We start from the raw sequence: 18374 nt of genomic DNA on the forward strand, positions 1-18374 counted from the left end.
ACAAATTGGAATAGCTACTGTGGTGAGTGGGATAATGAATTGATTTTACTTTCTACATGGAAGGAGAATTATTAGATAAGACACTGGACTCAAAGTTAGGAAGACCAGAGTTTGAATACTGCCTTAGGCACTTAGTAGCTATGTGACCCTGTGGAAGTCATTTATTCTTTTTTAGATTCAGTTTCCTCATCTTTAGAATGGAGATACTAATAGCACTTCTCTCAGTGTTATTGTGAGAATCAAACTGATTACAAAATTCTTTGCACAACTTAAAGTCCTCACATATGTTTATTATTATTATTGTTGTTGTTGTTGTTGTTGTTGTTATCATTAACATATCAATACATCAAGGTACAGTAATGTTGTATGAACAAGTATGAATTGGTGGCTAAATGGTTTAGTAAATAGAGCTCTGGACCTGGTGTCAAAAAGAATTGAGTTCAGGTACTTACTAGCTTTGTGAACCTGGGCAAGTCACTTAACCTCTGTTTGCCTTAATCTCCTAGAGAAGGCAATGGCAAACCACTCCAGTTTCTTTGCATAGAAAAGCCCATAGACAACATGTTTGATGGAGTCATGAAGAGTTGCACACTACTGAAAGACTGGAATGACAACATTCCTTCAACTGACCTAGATTGTATCCCTTCTGCATCTTAGTAGAGAATAACTGTGAGTTGATGTGGCCAACACTTCATTACTCAATGGCCAAATTTCTGGTAATGAGCTCCTCCAAACTTAGTCTTGTCTCTTAGACAACAGGAATACGGTTTATTGCCAGCATCATACTCAAGGTTTTCCCAACTTGGCAGAACCTTCCAGAGCTTGCTCTCCAATGGATAGACTCTAAGATCCTGGGCTCATTTTCATACTTTGTGATGAGGCATCAGATAAAGGTTTTCATGGAGATCCCCTATAACATAAAATACAGTTTGTGGAAGGAAGTATTTCTTCTCACAGACTCCCTGGATGACAAAGTCCATTGAGAAGAATAAAAAAAAAATTGCCAGCAATGAGAAAGATAAGTGACAGTGATGATAATAATTGTAAAAAAATTGAACACAGCTTACAAAATAATTTAATTTAGTTCCAAGAAATTATTTAGTATGTTGGGAAGGATTTGGTTCATGATGTCAAAGCAGGAAAATACTAAACTAAAGGAGGAACAGGTCAGTTTAAGTTCACCAAAAAATAGGCAAAATGCAAAAAGTAAAAATAGACCTAGCTAAGGAAAAATGATTTTATTTCAAAATTCTATCAGGTAGTAAGCTATAGTTTTCTCAGGAAGCCAAGAAAATAACATTTCTAATTAATGATTCAACATTGACAGTAGACTTGGAAAAATTACCTCTCGCCCATACAATGCTCTAATTACATAGCCCAGTGGTTCCCAACTGTTGGGCTGCAAAGCCCTGGAAGGTGGGATACATAGAGTAATTGCAGAGGGAGTCTTATTAAATTTCTCAGCATAATAAATAAGAAAGCATATTTCTATAGACTGAATGCAAAACATGTCTCACAAATGTATAATACAATTTTTGAAATGCATTTAGATGTTTTTGGGACTAATAAAATGCAAATTTATGTAAAAGTGTTCTATATTTCACAATAGCTTTTTGTCATTTTAGATTTTCTTTATCAATGGATACTACTACTAAGAGTACTATCAGGCAGGGGATTCACAGAATAATTTTATGTTAAAAGAAGTACTCATGCTCAAAAAGCTTGGGAACCACAAAGGGAGTCTATAGAGAGTATTTCTGGGGAAAAAGTAGTAAGAGAGGACAACAAAATTAGGGTCATAAGCAACCAATAATGGAGATCCTTTGAAAGTCATCTCCCTGCTGAATCACAATTAAAAATTAAAAAAATTAAAGGTAAAACTTAAACTGTATTTGTTTGATATCAGTTTGATTGCCCCTATGCTCTTACCCCCATACCTCAGGGAAGTGGCTCCCTTCCTTATTGAATGTGTGTTTTCTTGCCGTACAAATAGTCTGTACTCCCCACCACTGTCATGTATCTGCTACATTCTGAATTACATCATCAGCTGTCACACACTCAGTACGCGTGGGTCAATGTTCTCATCACCATTGAATTGACCCAATAAACTTATTGTTGCCATTGTGTAGGCACAGTCATAGATAACACCTTTTTCCAACATTTAGTAAGGTTTACCATGACTGTCACTTTCGCTGAATATGCTGAATATTGCAATAATAGAATCTGGGAAGAAAGGTAGTACTCTTTAGTAGTGAACTTATACAATACATTTATCAATATGCTAAGAGTTCCTTTGTTTCCAGTTGTTCAGATAGATGCCCCAGGGCAGAAAAATGCATTCCATTATTTCCTTCTGTGTGCAGAGGTAGGGTGAAGAAAAGACTGGTATGAAAAATGAAGGGTACTTAATGCATCAGGGACATTTTTGTGTTTTGTAAAGGACAGATTGCAATGAACTTGATGTTTAGAACCAAGGTTTGTATAAATTGAAGTGGAACATAAAAATAAAAGGAGAAGGAATCTAATTTCCATTTAATGTTTATACCATCAGTGGTTGGGTGGGGATACAATATTATATACCACCCCATCAGGTCCTAGAGCTGCCATGACAGTAGACATAAGTAATTCAAAAATAGCTAGGGGCAGGAGGAAATAAAACTCCAGTTTACAAAAATGGATCCAAGAGGAGCATTGACCAAAGAACCTGGACAAGTATAATGACAGGATGCAGTTATAGAAATGAAATTGATAGTATTCAATGATACCCAGCTGTATAACAGGAAAACAGAAGGAAGGTTAGATTCCATGGATTTTTCTTTACAGAAAAGAGCAACAGAAAAGGTTGGTGTAAAGCTAGACAATATAGGAGAGCTTATATTTCATTGTCTGTTATTGTGAAAATGTTTCTCAATTTGTGGTAATTAAGTTGTGAAGTCATGAAATCTGGCTTGTCACCTCTCAAAAAGGAGAAAAAGTATCATAGTGGCCATTTATATGGTGCTTTAAAGTTTGCAAGGCTGTCAATCATTCTAATCTGATTTGAACCTCAAAACAACCTTTTAAGGAAGATGATATTATTATTCACATTTTGCTAGTTTAAAAATTGAGAATCATAGAGATCGAGTGATTTGCCCAAGGTCATAGAGCTAGTGAATTCTGAGGTAGGATTCAAACCTGAGTTTTCCTATTCTATTGCCTGGGGAACCATTGAATACTATCAACTAAATTTGAATAACTGCATCTTGTCATTTCACTTGCCCAGGTTCCCTGAACTGTGTTCCTCTTTAATGATTTTTTTCAAATGAAAAAGGTATTTTATTTTCTCTTGCCCCTAACTATATTCAAATGACATATCTAGTATCATAACAGGCTCAGCACCTGAAGGGACCACATGGAATAGCCAGTATTCCATCTATTACCACATGCTTTCTTTTATTACTGAGTTGTGTTCAAGAAGAAAAGATTAGGTTTGGGATTTATATCGGGAATTCATGGCTGGTTCAATATTAGGAAAATTATAAGCATAATTGGTCATATCAATAACAAAAACAATAAATATTTTATGATTATCTCAATAGATGCAGAAAAAGCTTTTGATAAAATACAAAACTCCTTCCTATTAAAAACACTGGAGGCAGTATGGAAAAATTGGGACAATGATTCATTGTTGGTGGAATCGTAGATTGATCCAACCATTTTGGAGAGCAATCTAGAATTATGCCTAAAGAGTTATTAAACTGCCTATACCCTCTGACCCAGCAATACCAGTGTTGCAGTCTCAGATGCTGTGACCCTTCAAAGACTAGAGTATAGGACAGGGTTGTCTGGAATGAATTCATAGATTTAAGCATTCTTTGAGTCAAGTTGGCAAAAAGTTTATTGTTATACTTTTCAACAGGCAAGGATTCTTAAGGAACCTGTAATCTTAGAGTGGTACAGTTAAAGTTTATATAGGATAAAATACAACAAAACATGTGCCAAATATGCCAACTAGGTGATTCAGGGTAGGATTAGGTAGTGGTTAAGGAGTGGTCAGTTCTTAAAGAACATGCAATTCTATACCTACTGCCCAGGAGTTTTACCCAGAGTTTACTAAGAAAAGCCCACTAGGGGGGCCACATGGAAGTGTGGTTTTAGGCCTGCTACATCACTAAGTTAACTAGAGTTCAGGGGTAACTGAGAGTTTTCCAGTTTGCCACCAGTCAATGTCTTCTTTGACAAGATAGATGTAGGGAGTATACATATGTCTTACGTCTAGAATACAGATAATGAGGAGTCCAGGATATAGATAATGAGGTAGGGTGGTAGTATAGATAGTTCAATGGGTAAGAATGTCCTTATGACCCAGTGCAAAGCTAGCTCAAACTAATAATTCCTTCAGGTGCTGTTTGTAACTGCACCAGGGAAAGAGATAAAGGTCTTGCTGGGACCCACTCATGAGTAATTACTAGGCACAATGTCTTTGGGTTGGGGAGAAACTGCCAGAGACAGTGTTTTTGAGACTGGGGAGAATTGGGGGTCTAAATACAAGCACAAGCATCCAAACACAAGCACCTAAGCACCCCATTGCCAGTGCTATATTCTATTTCCAAAGATGATTAGAGAAAAAGAAAAAGAACCTACATGTTCTCCAATGTTTATAGCAGCTCTCTTTGTGGAGGCAAAAAGCTGGAAATTTCAGGGATGTCCATCAATTGGAGAATAGTTGAAGAACTTGTGGTATATAATTGTGAAGGAATAGTACTATGCTAGAAATGATGAGCTTAATGATTTTAGAAAAAAACCATGGAAAGTCTAAATGAAATAACAAAGACCAAAATGAGCAGAACCAAAAAACATTGTATACAGTAATAGATATATGTGTGTGTGTGTGTGTGTGTGTGTGTGTGTGTGTGTGTGTGTGTGTATAATTGGATAATTGGCTTGGCAATGGGGTTATGTGACTTGCATGGGATCATACAGCTAGTAAATGTCAAATATCTGAGGCCATATTTGAACTCAGGTCGTCCAGACTCCAGGGCTGGTGCTCTATCGGCTGCTCTATCTAGCTGTCCCAGATATATTGTTTTAAGAATGACTTTGACTGAATAAGTCATTTTCACTACTATAAATACTGAAATTAAGTATAAACAACATGTGAAGAAAGACATCTACATCCAGAGAAAGAACTAATAAATAGAAGTATGTATAGGATAATTTTACTCATACACACATACGTACACACAAGTGTGTATGTGTGTGTGTATCTATTTGTGTCTAATGGTAGCCATCTCTAAAGGGGGGGGGTAGAAAAAAAGGAAAAAGAAAAGAATAAATTTATATGATAACTATTATATATTTAAAAGGAATAGCAAGTTGTACATAATAGTTTTGCAGTTTCATGTGCAGTCATCTTTCTATTATACTGTGTTATGGAATTGTTTGTTTTATTCCACAAATTAAAAATAAAATAAAATAAATAAAAACACTTAGCATAAGAACAAATGGAACTTTTCTTAAAATGGTAAGTAGTTTCCATCTAAAACTATCAGCAAGCCATCTCTGTAATGAGGATAAACTACAAGCTTTTCAAAAAGATCAAGGGTGAAGCAAGGATGCCCATTATCACCTCTCTTGTCTAATACTATACCAGAAACGTTAGCTATAGCAATAAGTTAAGAAAAAGAAATTGAAGGAATTAGAATGGGCAATGAGGAAACAAAATTATCATTCTTTACTAATGATATGATAGTAGTTTAGAGGACTCTACTTTAAAAAAAACTAGTTCAAACAATTAACTACTTCAGCAAAGTTGCAAGATATAAAATAAACTCACATAAATTATCAGCATTTCTATACATTACCACCAAAGTCCAGCAACAAGAGACAGTAAGAGAAATTCTATTTAAAGTAATTGTAGAAAAGATAAATTACTTGGGAGTCTACCTACCAAAACAAACCCAGAAACTATGTGAATATAGTTACAAAAACTTTTCATAGAAATAAAGTCAGATCTAAACAAAATATTAATTGCTCATCGGTTAGCCAACCCAATATAATACAAATTAAAATTCTACCTAAATTCTTTATTAAGTGTCAAATTAATAAAACTAAACAAAACTTATCTTATAGTGCTTGAAAAATAAAATTCATCTAGAAGAGCAAAAAGTCAATAATATCAAGGGAATCAGTTAAAGGAATGTGAAGGAAAGTGGCTTAGCCTTAATAGATGTCAAATTGTATTACAAACTGGCAATCATCAAAACAATCTGGTAAATCTCGAAAGACTTATATAAACTGATGCAGAGTTAAGTGAGCAGAACCAGGACAACATTGTACATAGTAAAAACTATATTGTATCATGAACAACTCTGAATGACCTAGCAATTCTCAGCAATACAGAGATCCAAGACAATCTCAAAAGACTCATGATGAAAAATACTATCCTCCACCAGAAAAAAGAACTGATGACTCCTGAATACAGACTGAAGCACACTATTTTGCTTTATTTCTTTCCTTTTCTTTCTTTCTCTTTCTTTCTTCCTTCCTTCTTCCTTTCTTTCTTTCTTTCTTTTTTCTTTCTTTCTTTCTTTCTTTCTTTCTTTCTTTCTTCCTTCCTTCCTTCCTTTTTTCCTCCCTTTCCTTTCCTTTCTTTCTCTTTTTTCTTTTCTTCTTTCTTTTTTGGTTCTGGTTTTCTTCCACAAAATGACTAAGATGGAAATAAGTTTTATATGATTGCATGTGTATAATCTATATCAGACTGTTTACTGTCTTAAGGGAGGGAGAAGGGGAGGGAGGGAGGGATAGAATTTGGGACTAACAACTTTTTAAAAAATGAATGTTAAAAGTTGTTTTTCCATATAATTGTAGAAAAAATAAAATATTGAAAAGATAAAGCAGGAAACACTAAAAATAATTCTGGTATTACCTAAAAAATAAGAGTGGTGGATCAGTGGAATACATTAGGTACATAATTCACAGTAGTAAATGACCATAGTAATCTAGGGTTTAATAAACAGAAAGATCCAAGTTTTGGGACAAGAACTCACTATTTTACAAAAACTGCTGGGAAAACTGGAAAGCAGTTCAATGGAAATTATATATAGACCAACATCTCACATAGTATACCAAGATAAGTTCAAGATAAATATATGATTTAGACATAAAAGATGATATCAAAAGCAAATTAGAGAAGTAGTTTACTTTTCAGATCTATGGATAAGGGAAAATGGAATATTTTGATTACATTAAATTGAAAAAGTTTTGCACAAACACAATTAATGAAACCAATGAAAGCAGGTATCTGGGAAACAATATTTTCTTTTACAGCTAGTATCTCTGATAAAGGCCTCATTTCTCAAATAAATAGAGAACTGAGTCAAAATTATAAGAATACAAGTCATTCCCCAATCTATTAATGGTCAAAGGATATGAACAGGCAGTTTTCAGATGAAGAAATCAAAACTATTATTTTAGGAAGAAATGCTCTAAACAATTATTGATTAAAGAAATGCAAACTAAAACAACTCTGAGATACCACCTTACACCTATCAGATTAGCTAATATGTCAAACAAATGAAATGATAAATTTTGGAGACGATGTGGGAAAATTGGGACACTAAATGTACTATTGGTGGAGTTAGGAATTGAGCCAACTATTCTGGAGAATGATTTGAAACTATATGTGAAACATTATAAAACTGCATATCCTTTGATCCAGCAACACCACCATTAGATCTGTATCTCAAAGAGATTTTTCAAAAGGAAAATATCCCATATGAATAAAACCATTTATAGCACATCTTTTGTGGTGACAAAGACTTGGAAGTTGATGGGATGCCCATCAAATGAGGAATGGCTGAACAGGTTGTAGTACATGATTGTGATGGAATACTATTATTATGATATAAGAAATGATGGGAGGGGGGCGGAGCCAAGATGGCAGAGTGAAAGCAGTGACTTGCTTGAGCTCTCCTCCAAACCCCTCCAAATACTCATAAAAAATGGCTCTAAAAACATTCTAAAGCAGCAGAACCCACAAAAAAGACAGAGTGAAACAAATTTCCAGCCCAAGACAACCTGGATGATCGATCAGAAAGGTGTATCGCGCAGGGCTGGGAGCACAGCGCAGCACAGTGTGGGCGGGCAGGCTGCAGGGAACCTGGAGCAGGCCTCAGAGGACTGAATCACTGGGCAGCTGTGGTGGTTTCCAGACTCCTCAATCCACGAATGCCAAAGACAACTTAGAAGGTCAGTAGGAAAAGTCTGTTTCTGTCAGTGCTGAGACAGGAAGGTGGGGTTTCAGCTCCATTCCCTAAGAGCGAGTCCCTGGGGGGGCAGCTGCTTCCCAAGCTTCCAGCCCAAAGACTGAGGGGGAATCCAGTGGCTGATCAGAGAGGGATTGCGGGGATCTCTTTGCCAGTGCTGAGCAGGAATCTCTTGCTTTGTCCGTGTTTGGATCTGGGTCACAGTTCTGGGTGGCTGTGCTGGGGTGAGGAGGAGCACTGGCCCTGGTGGAGCTTGGAGTGGCTGTGGAGAGGAACCCCTCCTCACAGTTACAAGACAGAAAGGAATACTTGTGGTCACAGGCCAGGAAAGGAGTAAACACCTCACCCCTTATCATACCACCTTGCAAGAACTGAAAATTTACAGGTCCCTACAAGTATCTCTGAAAACAGCTATACAAACCCCTGAAGCTTGGGACAATACATTCTCCACATTGGAAGCAGACTCTTACCTTAACAAAGAGTTTAAAACTCAAGTAATTGGCTGGGATCATGAGCAAGCAGCGCAAAAAGAGTCAGACTATAATCTTACTTTGGTGAAAAAGAAGATCAAAATATACAACCAGAAGAAGACAACAAAGTCAAAGCTCCTACATCCAAAGTACCCAAGAAAAATATGAATCAGTCCCAGGCCTTGGAAGAGCTCAAAAGGGATTTGGAGAAGCAAGTAAGGGAAGTAGAGGAAAAACTGGGAAGAGAAATGAGAGTGATGCAAGAAAATCATGAAAAACAAGTCAACAGCTTGCTAAAGGAGACCCAAAAAATACTGAAGAAAATAACACCTTAAAAAATAGCCTAACCCAAATGGCAAAAGAGGTCCAAAAAGCCAATGAGGAGAAAATGCCCTAAAAAGAAAATTGGCCAAATGGAAAAGGAAGTCCAAAAGATTACTGAAGAAAATACTTCCTTACAAATTAGAATAGAGCAATTGGAAGATAGTGACTTTATGAGAAATCAAGACACTGTAAAACAAATCCAAAAGAATGAAAAATTAGAAAACAATGTGAAATATCTCATTGGAAAAACAACTGACCTGGAAAATAGATCCAGGAGAGAGAATTTAAAAATTATTGGACTATCTGAAAGCCATGATCAAAAAAAGAGCCTAGACATCATCTTTCAAGAAATTATCAAGGAAAACTGCCCTGATATATTAGAACCAGAGGGCAAAATAGAAATTGAAAGAATCCACAGATCTCCTCCTGAAAGAGATCCCCAAAGGAAAACTCCTAGGAATATTATAGCCAAATTCCAGAGTTCCCAGGTCAAGGAGAAAATATTACAAGCTGCCAGAAGGAAACAATTCAAGTACTGTGGAAACACAATCAGGATAACACAAGATTTAGCAGCTTCTACATTAAAGGACCACAGGGCATGGAATATAATATTCCAGAGGGCAAAGGAGATAGGATTACAACCAAGAATCACCTACCCAGCAAAACTGAGTATAATCCTTCAGGGGAAAAAATGGTCATTCAGTGAAATAGAGGACTTTCAAGCATTCTTGATGAAAAGACCAGAGCTGAATAGAAAATTTGACTTTCAAATACAGGACTCAAGTGGAACATGAAGAGGTAAACAGGAAAGAGAAATCATAAGAGACTTATTAAGATTGAACTGTTTACATTCCTGCATGGAAAGATGATATTTATAACTCATGAGACCTTTGTCAGTATTAGGGTAGTTGGAGGAAAAATTATATGTATGTATAGATAGATAGATAGATAGATAGATAGATAGATAGATAGATAGATAGAGGGCACAGGGTGAGTTGAAGATTAAGGGGTCATATCTGGAGAATAAAATTAAGGGATGAGAGAGGATTATACTCGGAGAAGAAGAAAGGGAGAGGTAGAATGGGGTAAATTATCTCACAAAAAAAAAAGAAAAGAAAAGTCTCTTACAGTGGAGGGGAAACAGGGGAAGGTGAGAGGGAATGAGTGAATCTTATTCTCATAGGATTTGGCTTAAGGAGGGAATAACATACACATTCAATTGGGTATGGAAATCTGTCTTACCCTACAGGAAAATAGGGGGAGAAGGGGACAAGAGAGCAGGGGGATGATAGAGAGGAGGGCACATTGGGAAAGGGAGTAATCAGAAGTAAATACTTCTGAGGGAGGGACAGGGTCAAAAGAAAGAATAGAATAAATGGGAGGGCAGGATAGGATTAAGGGAAATAGAGTTAGTTTTTCACAATATGTCTACTATGGACATGTTTTGCATAACTGCATGTGTACAACCTATATTGAGTTGCTTGCCTTTTCAATGAGGGTGGGTGGGGAGGGAGGAAGAGAAAATTTTAAACCTAAAGTTTTAAAAACATATGTTTAAAAAAATGTTTTCATATGCTACTGGGAAATAAGAAATACAGGAAATGGGGTACAGAAGTCTATCCTGCCCTACAGGAAAATAGAAGGGGAAGGGGATAAGAGAAGGGGAGAGAGATAGAAGAGAGGACAGACTAGGGGAAGGGATATTCAGAATGCATGCCATCTTGGGTGGGGGGGGGAGGGAGATGGGGTGAAAATTTGGAATTCAAAAACTTGTGGGAGTGAATGTTGAAAACTAAAAATAAATAAATTTATATTAAAAAAAAAGAAATGATGGGCAGGATGCTTTCAGAAAAAAGAAAAAACTTGAAAAGACTTACATGAACTGATAAAAAGTAAAGTGAGCAGAACCAGGAGAACATTGTACACAATAACAGCAATATTATATGATCAACTGTGAATTACTTAGGTGTTCTCAGTAACACAATGATCCAAGACAGTTTTGAAGAACTTACGATGAAAAATGTTATCCATCTCCAGAGAAAGAACTAATGGAGTCTGAATGAAGCTCAAAATATATTTTTTTTACTTTCTTTATTTTTCTTTTTCTTTTTGTCTATGATTTCTTTTACTAAGTACTTACCACGTGACAGTCACTGTGATAGGTGCTGGGGATACATATTCGAAAATGAAATAACCCATAATCTCAAGAAATTTATGCATATCACATGTCATATTTGTTCCTTAACTGACCATGCTACCAAGAGATCTTAAAGAGTGACATCAATCCCAAATACCTAAATGATAAAAACACTCTCTCAAGAAGCTGAAATATGGACTGGTACAATGGGAGTTTGCTTAGCAAATTGTGTAAGAAATAGACCCTGAGCTAGGGGTAGGAAGGAATTCTATTCCACTTTCCATTTATACACATTTGAAAAGTCTTTTCAATGTGTTTCCTCACCTACCAGTAGCAAGGACAGGATAAATGAATATCTAGTCCAATGCAAATTCAAAAAAAAGAATCCCCATTATAAGGTACCTTACAAATCATCATCTTATCTTTGCTTAAAGAAATACTTTCATCCACCACAATTGAGGGAGAACCTGCTATCTCCCTGGAGAGTGTATTTTACCTATTAATGACTCTCATTAGTTAGGAAAGGTTTTTTTCCTTGACATCAAGACTAGATTTCCCACTTTGACACTCCACCTCCTTCTTTCTTGTTCTGTCTTGTGCTAGGGAAAACAGATTCAATCCCTCCTCCATTTGTTAAAAAAAAAAAAAGGATAACAACTTGAATTTGTGATCTTCTTATCATAGGGAACTTATTGATAAGGATATTCTCTCTGACAATACAATTTGGCAATTTACCTACAATTTTTCCTTTCAGAGAAATGTTTCAAGAACTGGAAAGTTAAGAGAAGTGTCCAGGATAGCTCTCCAAATAACTCCAGAATGCTATTATGAACCCCTCACTCCTTGAATTTTCTTCTCCAATCTAAATATCCCCATCGCCTTTGAGCATGCATGAACTTTTATCATCATGGTTGCCTTTCTATGGATGTTTTCCAGTTCATCAAAAACATATCATAGATCTGGAACTGGAAGAAACACCAAAGGCCATTTTAGCCTTCCTTTATTGTGATTATATTATTTTGTGTGCCACCGATGGGATTTAACCTATATATACAAGTTTGTGCCTCCTTTTAAATACTATCTCCTCTGCTGTCCATAATTTATAACCCTGAGTTATTTTTGTGATTGTTCCTTGCTGTCCATGAATAAATAATCATGGGATAAGATGGGCTAATGTCATTGTGTATAACATAAGTATGGCACCAAATTACTCTCAGTTCACTTCCACTTCTGCTGGAATTACTTTCAATTCACATCATTTCTTCTGAAATGGTATGAGAAGAGCTCTGAATATATTAACACTCAATAGAAAAGAACACAGAAAAACAAACAAATAAATATACTTTTCAAACTATCAACTTGGGAAATTGCACCCAAAGCATTAATATTATGAAACCATGAAGAGAAGAACAGTGTTCATTAGGCACATTTATTTAAAAGAGAACAAAAGAGATTGTACAGAGGAACTGAACTACATCTTTGGAAGTTAGTTTGATAGCATTAAAGCTAAAAAAGAAAAGAAACATGTTGGATGTCATTACAAAGAAAAATGATCTTGGGAAAAAGTGAATGAATAAAATGCCTTTGGCCTAGGAACATCATTTGAAATCACTTTGAATTTGGAGAAGAAAAATGAAAGACAATTTGCTCTCCGTTCTAGGTAACTGGAAACTTTGTAATGGTATTCTATTATTCCAAATGATTGAGGTAATATTACCATTGAGCTAAGAAAATAACTAGATTATTTCATTATTTTAAGTAAAGAGTTACTTTGCCTCTACGGGCCTGGCAAAAGATCAACATATCATGGAGGAGTATTCAATGATTCCTGACAAGTGATAAAAGAGCTTTCCACATTGCCTTTTGGGACTGAAACAAATAATTTACATGGCTCCCTCTACAGCAGCACCATCAGCACTGAAGAGCATTCTATAGAGTTTCATGTTAGAAAATACTCTTCTGTTGCTCCCCAATACATTTCATGAAAAAAAGAATACATTTTCCTGTTATGTGCAGAAAAAAAGCTATTGTTATCTTTAACCTATATTTGTAGAGTAAAACTTGGGCTGCAGAATCAAAACTTAAAGGTTTTTGTTATTCGCTTTTGTTTTTGTTTTGTTTTGTTTTGTTTTGTGTTTCTGAAAAAGAACCATGCAGTAAATTTGAAAATATTCATTAGGCAACTTGAATTATGCAAACAAAGTGTCTAAACAGGTTCTATGATCCATAGAGTCGCACACCTCAAGGAGGTCACTGATAAGAAGGAATTACTCATATATACCAAAATATTTGCAGCAACACCTTCTGTGGTAGCAAAGTCATTGAAACTAAATAGATGACCATCGGTTGAAAATGTCTAAACAAACTGTGGTAGATGAATATAATATGAAATCATTGTACTGTAGGAAATAAGGAATATGGCAAATGTGGAGAAACAGATTTACATGTTGTGATGCAAAGTAAAGGAAGCAGAGTCAAGAAAACAATAAATACTAATACAATAATATAAAAAATGTAAAGAACAACACTGTAGAATTAGAAAGAACAAAAATGGCCCCAAAGAAAAGATGAAAAGTTGCCTCTTTCTACTACTTTGAAGAAGTAGGAGTTCCACAGGTGTAGAACATTATATGTTTTCAGGCATTTTCCAGGTGTTGATCAGTTTTGCTGGCTTCTTTTTCTTTTCTTCCTCTCTCTTGATTTTTTTTCCCTTTAAAAAGCATTCTTTGTGCTGGCCTTGGCAGCACGTTCTATAACCCCACTTCAGGGAAGTTGAGATTGGTGGACCTCCTGAGATCAGCAGTTCTAATCTGTAGTGATTATTGTTAATAAAGTGTCCATACTACAGTTGGTATTAGCATAATGAGCATTTAGGAACAGGGGGATCAATAGATTGGTTGAGCAAACTAGGCTAGGATGGAAATGGAGCAAGTCAAAGCTCCTAAGTTGCTCAGCAATGGGATTTAGCCAATGAGTTGTCTCTGACCTCAACTCAACTCTCTCTCTCTCTCTCTCTCTCTCTCTCTCTCTCTCTCTCTCTCTCCGTATAAAAATATGTATATACGTATACACACATATACACATATGAATGCATGTCTATATACCCTATGTATACATGTAAGTTTACATATGCATATATATTCTCTGTTATATGGTATGGTTTTGAGGGAAGAGGATTAATGAAAGAAATTTAGATGATGTAAGAATAAAGTGTAAATAAGAATTCATTATAAAATTAGCTAGAAGGTTTAAAAACAGGGATTTTCTATCATTTATAATTTTATATTATAGTTAAGTACATAGATAGGTAAATGTAGATGTGGATAATTGAATCAACTTATGCTTTATTTAAATAATATGATGGTAAAAATGGGAAATAGATAAAAGGACAGATATTAGTGTAGACATTCATTAGTTCAATGAAGTTTAGTTTACATATATAATTCATCACAACAAACAGACCAAAAACCTATAGAACCATCTCATCCAGAAAACATTTCATTTCCTTGTCAAGCAGAAAGATATGATGACTGGGGCAATACTTTCATAAAATATCATGAGTAGGTATAGCTTCATAAACTATGAAGATGTAGGTGAGAGTGAAACAAGTTTATGCAGATCTTGGCCCGATATGCACTAAATCAGGTCATCCAAAGGTCATTTAGCATGAAGCTTAAAGGAAGATAATTAAATAGACAGAAATTGGATAAGAACTGTAATATTTTTTGTAAAAAACTATTTTCTCTTTCAGTAATATCATAGCCTTTGCATTTGTAATCTGTCATCTCAGGCCTTGATATGCTACATGATGAAAGGAAAGTAGGACTAGGGAAAATAAAGACAGAAAAAGAAGCTGAAATAGATCAAGTATATACAGGAGAGGACCTTGCTTTTGGCAACACAATTTTAAGACCATGAAGAGAGTAACTTTTTATGTACTTAAAACATAAGCGGATAGCGGATTTCAAATTCATGGAAAAAAATCATTGACCTATTACCAACAAATGAAAACCCACATAATATCAATAAACACCAACCTTCCCAAATTACAAATTTTTTTCTGAGAATAATCTACATATGCATAAAAGGCATCCTCAATAGAAGTTTGAGACAGTAATAGGTCAGCATTTACAAATGATTTTCTGAAATAGTGCAACTTCTTTATAGTCACAAAAGTAAGTGAAAGTAGGGACTTCCAAACTTTTCTGATCGTGTGCCACAACATATATTTACTTTTTATAAAATATATAATGTACTTCAATATTGTCATTTTATTATAAAACATAAAACGAAATAGAAATTAAAAGGTTGAGATAAATATATCTTCATAATATTTTGTATCATTTCATGATGGAAAAAACTTATTTTGCTCTTGCTAAAATATTACCATTAATGTATATTAATAAGAATAATGTAATTGAATAGGCTTCACTGTCTTCAAAAATGCTGGCTTAATATTGCAGTGCAGTGATTTGATGTCTGGTCTTAAATTCAATTTCTTTTAATGCTTGGTTATAAGGGTTGTCATAGCTAAAAAAGACACCTTTCAGAAATTCATCAATCCAAATGGAAGAAGTATATCATTATATGTACTTATTAAATCAGAATAGTCATTTTTCTTTTATTTTTACTATTCTAAACTTGACAAAGATCAACAAACATGATTCTATATGAAAGGAAGAAGACTGCATAAGAAACCACAAATCTCAATTATGTATAGCTTCTGTTTGTTTACAGTATGTAATAAATTCTATACATTAATTCCAAAGAACGTCTGCTTGTTCACACTCCTTTTTCATCCCAACCGTTAACCAATTACATATATATATATATGTATTTGCTTAAATTTAGCAAGTAAATTTTTATCTTGCCTGGTGTCAATCATTTTTTCTTGTAAACTAATTGTAAGGTATTAAAATGGACTGAAATTCTTTATTTGGAAGGTGTTTTTTCTTATCAGGTTAGAAAATTCCATTTCTATTTTTTTTCCAAGTATGATAATGTGACAGCTTTTATAGATGATACAGTCACATTGTTTTTAGTATCTCAGAGAAGAGAAAGTAAATATCTGAGATTAGAGGGTGATCAGTGGTGAAAACAATGAGAGGTCAAACAAGATGAGAATTGAGAATAGACCATTCAATTTTGGCAATTAAAAGATCATTTGTAACCTTGAAGAGAGAAATTTCAGTTGAGTAGTCATGGGTAAGAAGAATGAGAACCTGGGAGATTGAATAGATAGTGGTACCCTCAACAGAAAAAGTGAAGCTCCAAAGAGGGCCAGGTTTCATGTAATAGACAATGTGATTAGATATTCAATGCACAACACAACCCATTTATATCTAGATACTCTGGTCAACTTTTGCGCTCTCTCTCTCTCTCTCTCTCTCTCTCTCTCTCTCTCTCTCACACACACACACACACACACACACACACACACACACACACACACCAGGCAAAGAACAAGTTTTTAACAACCATTACATTGAGTTTTAGAGCCCTGCTTGCCTGAAGGGCACCTGCCTTACCCAACAGAGGATCTGGTGTGGGTGGGGCAGGGTGCAGGTATGCTAGGGAGAGGAATTTTTCTGGCATACAGAGCTATTGACAATGTGCAGGTCATGATTGTGTTATAACTATCCAGAGGGCCCATGCCCATCCAGAAGGGAGAAGTTTGGATCTTACACAACCATGGAAGATCTGCTGAGCTCAATGGTGAAGTCAGGGAATGTCACATCAATTTTTGCATTTGTGTGTGTGTGTGTGTGTGTGTGTGTGTGTGCATATGACACATGTGCACGTATTAAGGATAGAACGTATTTAATAAGTGCTTGCTATTTAATTGGATTTTAAAGGAAAGAAAGCAAGTTACTTAACCTCTCCCTCGCTCATGTTCCTCATCTGTGAAATGGGGATATTAATAGCATATATCTAACAGATTTATGGTGAGGATAAAATAAAATGAGTTGGTCAGTCAGTAAACATTTATTAAGTACTCAATATGTGTCAGTCACTGTAATAAACACTGGGGGCACAAAAAGAGTCAAAAGACAGTCTCTGACCTCCAGGAGCTCACTATCTAATGGGGAAGACAACAAGCAAATCAACATGTTCAAAAATCTACATATAGGATAAATAGAAATAAGAGAGGGAAGTCATTAGTATTAAGAAAGGTTTGGAAAGGTTTTCTGTAGAAAATGGGATTTAAAGGAAGCCAGAGAAGTCAATAGGCAGAGATGAGGAGAAAAAGCATTCTAGGAAAGGTGAATAACCAGAGATTATACTCAGAGCTGAGAGATGGAGTATCTTTATGATGTATGCGAAGTATTTTCCAAACATAAAGGTACTATATTAATGTTATATTTTTTAATTAATTCAAAATGTGTTTAGTTGATAGGAAATAAAGTTTACCCATGGAGTTACACTGGTATAGGGGCTATTAGCTTTGTTTTTTGTTCTGGCAGTCTGGTGAAACCTATGGACGGATTTTCACAATATTTTAAAATTAATTGAAGAAAATATTAAATTTCAATTAGATGTTAATGAAAATAAAGGTATAATTTTATACCATCCAAATCAACAGACTGGGTGTGAGGGAGGGGGCTCTATGGACCCCAGGTTAATAACCTCTGCACTAAAAGGATAAGAAAAAAAAAGACCCAAGTCTTCCTCTTTATTACCTTCAGAAGTCTGTCTCCTTTAAAGCTGAGACTGTTTCGTACAAAAATAGCTCTCTTATAAATGTTCCTAGGTACAATGGTGATGGGTACTTTACAAATATCATGCTCAATTGATATACAGCCGGGACTGAGAACAAGGCTGTGCATAAATATTGACTGTAGCTCACCAGATGGAATTTCCTAACTTACTAGTCTCTTCTCCCCTTTGACAGCTGTTTCTGCAGTCCATGGCCCTGCCCACTGTGCTAACAGGGAGACCTCTTCATCACATCTGATGGAGGGCAAGTTAGCAGGGCCATTGCACATTATGAACATGGCAGGGAGGGCCCAAAGCAATTACAGAAATAAATGATAATGAACTGCTTCATGCTCATCAGCTGCAAAAATTCACAGCCGCCATTAGCCCAAAAAGCATCTTAGGGTTTTCCTGTGGTGGAACATTGATTGCACCTTGAACTGCTATATAAATCATAGGAGCAGAACAGGTTGGATTTTTCATAAAGCCTGAAGAATGATT

The sequence above is a fragment of the Phascolarctos cinereus genome, unplaced genomic scaffold (genome assembly GCF_003287225.1).
Source record: "Phascolarctos cinereus isolate Bilbo 61053 unplaced genomic scaffold, phaCin_HiC Scaffold_2;HRSCAF=192, whole genome shotgun sequence".
NCBI classification, from domain to species: Eukaryota; Metazoa; Chordata; class Mammalia; order Diprotodontia; family Phascolarctidae; genus Phascolarctos; species Phascolarctos cinereus.